Below are 7,260 nucleotides of genomic sequence, written 5' to 3'. Positions count from 1 at the left end.
GTCCACTGCTGGACAAAGGCATTCCCAAGGATTTTCATAACAATCACTCCTACGTTGCCCGCATCCAGGTGCTTCCAGGGACCTTCAACAGATCCTTAGTCCACATAGTGCGAGTTCAAATGGGTATTTTCTATAATTTTACTTGTTATGTAGTCGCCATATGTAGTCGACTAGCTCTTTACACCTATTTAGGGCTAGAAAATTTTTGGATGTTTTTAAATAATGCGTATCAATTCCCAGGATGCTAAACACATTATCTCTCCCGCAGTCTATTCACAGTAGACTTTTGCATATTGACGGACAAACGTGCTGGCATATGCAATATTTGCGGAGCCGAAGGGTGAATAATCACGGTTTAATGCAGCGCACATGCTCCCTCATTTATTAGGGAACTTTTATTTTAATGGACACCTATGCAAATACGGCTAAAACCTGTTCGCACATTGATGCATTTAATTAAAAAAAGATCTGCAAGGAAATGTTTTAATTATTTTTTTTGTCAATTTTTAATCTTCTTTTAATATCTGTTAAATAAAATATGTACCTAGATGGGTGTTTTGCATTCAATGTAAACCTTGTCCATTTTTACGTCCAATTTACGAAACATTGGTAAATATCCTCCATAGTAAAAGTAAAAACAGTCGTAGGTATCAATCGTAAGATTAGTCGAATTTCGAATATTAATTCACCCAAAACCCTTAATAATAGGTGTGTAGTCTATTATTTATAATTTACATTATTTACCTACTGAGTGCTTATTTTTAATTCAGTATCATATCACTAGACTTAAAATTACGGCTTCATTGAGGTAATTTAAATGCAGATTTTGAGGTATGACTTGAACCTGTACTCGACATAGATTCATGAATGCCCTACTTCTGAAAACAATTCAAATAAAAAAACCAACCCATTTACCCGACAACAAATAAAGGGATTTAAAAACGGCAATACAAAACAATAATACAGCTATCCAGACTTTATTACGGGCACACGTCCCTTTATAAAGTGCCCTTTTACCTTTGGAATCGTAATGCCCAGCGCAAATAATATTAATAGCAAAAAACTCATAAAACGATGACCGTTATGCCTGAGGCCATTCAAAAATCTTTATTTACGGAACCCCTATTGGACACGTTAGAGGTGGGAGGGAGGAACAATAGTGCACCCCGAGGCACCCCACGAGGGTGTAATATTAAAGAAAGGGTGGAGGGTAAGGTAATTATTGAAAAAGTTGGATGAGGATTGCCGAAGTTTGACACGGGGCAAATATTTAAAGTGCTTAGCGAAATAACAGTTCTAAAGTGCACACATTAATTTTGTATGTCAATTCATCAGTATGCCAAAAATTTTATACCGTTTTCCGATGTATTACGTGAGTTGAACAAGTACATAATATTTGTGTTAAAATAATGTAATTTGGACTTGATTGAGCACAATATCAAGTTAATTTTTCCAAATACCACCGGCCTAATTTTACGAAACATGCAAACTAGACGAAAGAAGTTTGAATCTTCTTGAAACAAGTTCCTAAAAACTAATAACAGAAAGAAAGAAAAACAAAACATTTTAAATTTATAAATTTCATTTAAAACAGACATAAAAAACCTGAAAATTATAAAAAGCCTATGAGGAAAGTTATTTTAATGGAAACCATAATGAAAATATCGGAACCAAATAACAAACGTGAACCACTAGTTCCCGCTACTCGCCGCTTGGCGCGCTGCGGTCGCCGCCCACCGCCCTCAATGAACGTTGGCGCTCTTCCCAGCGTAAGGTATGCTACCAATTTCCAGTTTATGTTCCGTTTCGCAGAACTAATGTTTTACGCCTCGAATTTATGGCGAATGTCATCGATGATGCACATAACGTAATTGGTTTAATAGTTATTACGGTGAACGGAACGCGATAAATTGTGTGATTGATGACCGGAGATTGTCGTCTTTATAGCGACGTGCCTTGTTTAGTGTTACATTACATTCATAAATTCGTTAAGTGTGACTTTTTATTAACATTTTATTTGTCACAATAAATCTGTGACACTGAAAAAAAAAATTAAAAATAATATCATGATGGTTTCAGTTACTACCTAAAAGTACTTTGCCTACAGAACTAACTTATTAAACTATACTTTACCAATCAAAAATTGAATCCAAGACATTCAACTAAAGTTTTGTGTGCTACTCTCCGATATCATTCAAAACTCATACACACGAGTATTTCCATAAACAAACATTATCAAGCCCATACGCCATACAATTCCCATCCACCCACGTGAGTATAAAGTAATCCGCGGCAAGGTATCGTTATTGTTATCTCGAAGCGCCTCGAATGAAGTGAAAATCTCACAAAGCCAACTTGTTTACCTCTAATTAACATCCAGTAGGTATCACAGAGGCGGCTGTGGAGTAGCTTTAGTCTGAAGAATTTTTTAAGAAAATAATTTATATCTTTTATAGATAAGATGAGTTTAAGCTGTAGGTACTAATATCTATTCTTAGGTATGGAAGATTAATCAGGATGATATCTTGTAACTTTTACAGGCGATTGGTAATGATGTAGGTAGAGCATTAAAAGGAAGACGAACAACATTTTATGACGACATAATGGGTCCAGTTGTTTTTACATTTTCTATTAATAACATTCCTTTGTTCTATTTTTCCTAACTCTATCTCTAGTTTTGGCCATACATCTATCGCTCCTAAAAAGTATTAACACAATTACCAATGCGTGACCTATTCAGAAACTAGAAAATGCAACTTTAGACTGAATAAAATTGGAAAGGCTATTACAATGTCTTGAAGAATCAAAGTCCTTTGTTAACTTATGAGAACAAGAGATCTAAATATTCTTGAAAGCCAACTTGTAAGATACCTCTCCAAAGAACTTCTGTTCTCACAATGACATCAACCCATTAGCGACGAGCCTCCCCCCACCCTCTTATAGCTCCAGATAACAATATTATTCTTATAAACACACTGTACCACTCATATACAGCTGCTATGTTGCTTAGGCTGTCTTATGTTAAGTTCGTAGAGGTTTAAAATATTTTTTATTTTGCTTTACAATGCATCATTTGCCTTGTTTCATAGCTAATTATTTTTTTTTACTACCAAGCTAGGAATTCATTTGTAACGTAACTAAGGTAGTATGTAGTACAAAGGCTGATTATATTAGTCTACTAAAATATTTATTGTAAGTTTCTTATGATACAGTTACTTAATGGTCTGGGTGTTTTCAACGTATGAAAAATGTTTGAACAATGTTAATTTGTTGTATGGTTTTCATAAGATTTCCAGAAAGCGCCGTGAAAAATGTCCCAGAATAAAGATATAACATAAAACTGCTATGCCATAAAAATCACGTAATAACTTCTAGTAACCAATCTGTCATCGTACACATTCAATTGTCAATTCATTGTCAACGTGCACGTTGCACAGTGAATCGTCGTGGATTGAAGCTTCACCTGAGTTCAAGTTGATCAAATGCGAGAATTGTATCTTGATATTTACTAATTATTTTGTTAATCAACCTTCCTATAGGTATTCCCCAAACATCCTCACCCACCCAAGCGCAGATTACACCTTTCAATCCGACGAATCCCGTCGGTGCGAATCAATTATAATTAAATTACTTTAAATCAATCACTACTCCCATAAATCAAGTGAAGCCTTGACAATCCCCAAAAATCCGGACACGAAACGTTTATTAAGATCCGAGTTGGACTGAGATATTCATTAATTGATTCCACCCTTCTGAGATGCCCCGTTATTTGGGGGTTATTAGGCGGAGAACCTGCAAGCCGGTTTAGAACTCCCGACACGATCATTATGACGGATCGGAGTCGGTTAGGTTAAGTCGTACGCTGTAATTTTGTTTCTTGTCACGGCAACATGTCATAAAAAATAAACATAAAAATAACGTTAACAGATTTTTTTTGTACAATGTTGTATGGAGTTTGACAGATTTTTAACGTATTAAAGAGGTGTAACCCAGCCTTAAGTAACGTAAGTATTTTTGTCGTTTTATCTTAACATAACCAAAAACCAAAAAGTTGTGATACATTTTACCTTAAACGATGAAACCTACATTAGATTGGTTTCAGTTGCATCATGAGGTGTAATGGCATTCCATTGTCTAGTACCCATAGCACAAGCTTTGCTTAGTTTGGGGCTAACGGCGCAGTGTAAAAATGTCCAAGGATATTCATTATTTATTTATTATTTAAATGCCTTCTATGTGCTGCATACCTAAATAAAATCATATTTAGATTTAGGACAAACGTAGTCGCGTTCTCAGCTAGTTTAAAACTAAATGAATTCCCATGTCGTTAAAATTATAAATGCTATACAATCATATTCTTCAGAAGAATCATTTTGTCTATTTCTCGTAGATGTCATTCCTGTTTGTAGTCCAGAGACCGGCATCACTAATGGCGGTAGTCAAAATAAATGCAAGGTGTAGCGTTTCCAATGACCTCCATGACTACACCTCATAAATCCTGTCTGATACGCCTATTTATTTATACAAATAAAAGAGAAAAATGTCGGTCGGTGCAGCGTTATAAATACAGTAGGTAGCTGAATAAATCATTGGTACACCGGACTATTTCTCAATGTAGACCTAGGGCTGCCACTTGTTTTATAGATCCAATTAATAAGTAGTTAACGCCTAACTACATTGGACTGAAAAATAGGCAATTTCGAACACTCTTAAACATGTCGGAATGGTTGTTCTGAGAAAAGTCACTATTATCATTATTTATCAATAAACTACACGTGAATTAGCATTGATATACAAATATTTTAATGTTTACTAATAAGTTACCAAGTCAGTTTCGAGACAAGACCTGGCGCGGTCTTTATGTATGCTTGCTGAGCATGCCTTTTTGTCAGAGGGGCACAAGTAGCTATCTGTCCATTTGTGTATCTCTTTCATTATGGACCTATGTCTTGCCTGCTTGTATGCCTTTCTTTCAAATAAAAAACTATTCTATTTTATTCTCAAGTGTTTCATTAGTTAATTCTTAGGCTAGAATATTTTACAGAGGTCTGAAATTTTGCTTTTTCTATTACCTATGTGATCTTAAATATTATCACAGGCTAATCATTTTGTCATCAACATTAAGTACCACAAGGTTCTTATTAATGCTACGATTGCTATTATGATTGTTGTCAACCCTATCATCACCGGAATGGCTGATAAATGACTACAGAACCGCCGAATTTTACTTCGGGCTAATAATAACGGCGACGTTAACAACACCTGTTGTTACTGCTGTAAACGCTTATGACTGCGAGACAACAACTGTTTTCCAGAACAAATAAACGATGTTGATTGGTCAGGTGGATCTTTAAGTACCCATCAAAATCATCAAGGATAAGTGTAGCAACGACTACTTCATAGGTCATCCCTGTCGACATAGGTCAGTTTTATTTAATGTTAGTCTGTAGGTAAATAAATCTTAGAAGTTTAAGTAGTTTTCCTTCTCAAAGTATGATAAATTTGATACACTTTTTTAACAATAATTCAATTATGCAACGCGAAATTTTAAAATTAAAATTTATTAAATTTTTAACAATCACGTGATAATTTAACGTAGGTATCTTAGAAAATATGACAATAGATAAGTAATATTCTGAAATCTGAAGGCAACAGATATTTAAAATCTTGTATGTTCTTGAGTCTTGTCAAATTATCATTGCCGTCCACTAAAATAGTGGACTTGTTACCAACATTTAGTTTATGAGTATCAATTACAGACTAAACATAAAAAGGAACGATAAATCAAAATCCGATGACGGTTTTCCTATAATATTTATCATGTCCTCAACGTGACGGTTCACACTTAGTATGTTTTTGTAGATATCACGATCATTAATGAAATTTATAAATAATAATCAGACGCGCCATTTTAAATTAATAAGAACCAGTGTGCGACTTTTAGTTTCGAAGCTTTGAATTTTGAGCTTTATTTTCTAGTTAACAGAAATTAGTATAAATTAGTTTAAAGACAAGGAAAAGTGGATTTTAAGAGTTTGAAAGATATAAATTATGGTGTCATAGAAGTCACCTGGTGCTCCGTGCGATATGATTTTTCTTCTTTAAAACTTTAGACGCTGACACCTAAAATATATTGTGGTATTAATTTTTAGTGCGTACACTAAAAGCTTTCGGTAACTAGCAATTTTATTTATACCGTATAATCCCGTTTTTACGTTGGAAATAATTTATGCTTGTAAACGTCAAGGGAATTTTGCCAGGCCATCGTTTTTAGTAGAAACGTGTAGATTTAAATAGTTATTAGTAAAACTTACTTTGTAACGTGATTTAGTAAGCCATTGACGTATAAAGGTACATCAAAGTCCTACAGTTTCAACGGAATTAATGTAACAGTTAACTCTGGGCTAGGTCACAACGCACTAGATGGATACCGTCCGAATACCGTAGCCATAAGATGCGCAGTTCATTTACAAGCTCTATAAGTATCCACTATCCTATGTCATCTGACTTTAACGTAAACGTATAACTTTTAATCCAATCCTTTTTATCTTCTGAGGAGGTTGTAAGGTTTCAAAATCTCAAGAAAAGGCCCGATGCTCCGAAAACTTACCGCAGCGGCATGTAGGGATTATAAAGCTGCATTAGAGCGCTACAAGAGCTGCCAGCGGTAATCTTTACAAATTACTTTCGTTCCCGGAGCTGAGAGCAAGGATCGAGTTTTGAACATTGTTTTAAATCGTTGCCTTAACTTGAAACACTTGGAGCTGCTACTTTGAATTTTATTGGAATACACTGAGAAGGAAGAATTAAAAAAGATTAATTCTGAATCAAGAAAATGTACTCGTCTATATTGCAAATAATCATCATGGTAAGTAACACGATCAACGCATGAAACGTTATCGACTTGATCAGTGAGCAATACAATAAAATATATCTTGAATTTATTGAAAACATATTATTATCGTTGAGGTGCAGAACTAAACTCACTAAGGCCCAGTTTTTTGATTCGTAGTTAAAATAACTAATTGTTAAATTTTGTTACTAATGGTTAAATATTAACAAAATGTAAACTAATAGTTAGAAAATGTACTAAAAGTCAAGCTAACCATTGTTCGAAAAACATTTTTTTCTGATATTTTACCACTTGTCATTTGACATCTGTCAAATTTAACTATTGGTTATTTTAACTACGAATCAAAAAACTGGGCCTAAATTAACTGTCGTGCGTTACCGATTACCTATTCATTAACATCATCGAAC

Source organism: Ostrinia nubilalis, chromosome 8 (genome assembly GCF_963855985.1).
Source record: "Ostrinia nubilalis chromosome 8, ilOstNubi1.1, whole genome shotgun sequence".
NCBI lineage: Eukaryota > Metazoa > Arthropoda > Insecta > Lepidoptera > Crambidae > Ostrinia > Ostrinia nubilalis.
This window is presented reverse-complemented; position numbering follows the sequence as displayed.